Source organism: Rhincodon typus, unplaced genomic scaffold (assembly GCF_021869965.1).
Source record: "Rhincodon typus isolate 14 unplaced genomic scaffold, sRhiTyp1.1 hic_rhity00012148, whole genome shotgun sequence".
Classification (NCBI taxonomy): domain Eukaryota; kingdom Metazoa; phylum Chordata; class Chondrichthyes; order Orectolobiformes; family Rhincodontidae; genus Rhincodon; species Rhincodon typus.
In genome coordinates this window covers 5,711-6,122 of record NW_025977786.1, presented here as the reverse complement: position 1 = coordinate 6,122, position 412 = coordinate 5,711, and the positions used below count along the sequence as shown (strand labels likewise).

The window sequence follows — 412 nt, the reverse complement described above, 5'->3', positions numbered from 1 at the left end:
CTCTACACCGTCCTCCCCATCAAACACTCCCAGGGACAGGGGGTTAGATACAGGGTAAAGCTTCCTCTACACCATCCTCCCCATCAAACACTCCCAGGGACAGCACGGGGTTAGATACAGAGTAAAGACACACACAGACTCTCTCCCGAAGAGGTTTATTGAAAGGCTCTAAGCGTTGGGGGGCCAACATCGAGCGAAGGCCCAGTGCCCGTGCGGTGTCCCTGCGAAGGGAGACGGGAAGCCGGGAGGGTCGGCGAGGGTGGATGGAGAGAGGCGGCGGGTTGGGGAAGGGGTCAAATCTCCGACGAGCGATTCCTCCTGGCTGACCTTAAGGGCCGAACTGTGACCTCCTGGCGTGCCTGAGGGGAGGGAGGGAGAGAGAGCACTCTTTAGTCCCCAAAACATGGAGGGG

General features: G+C 59.5%; 1 long non-coding RNA gene across 1 annotated transcript in view; it reads right to left on the bottom strand.

Annotated features, from left to right (window-relative positions):
- Positions 1–139: 139 nt before the first annotated feature.
- LOC125482547 overlaps positions 140–412 on the bottom strand; it is a 1,239-nt gene continuing 966 nt past the window's right edge. The window contains exon 2 of the long non-coding RNA XR_007261673.1: positions 140–359. This is a non-coding gene — a long non-coding RNA (uncharacterized LOC125482547). The remainder of the gene's footprint in view (positions 360–412) is intronic.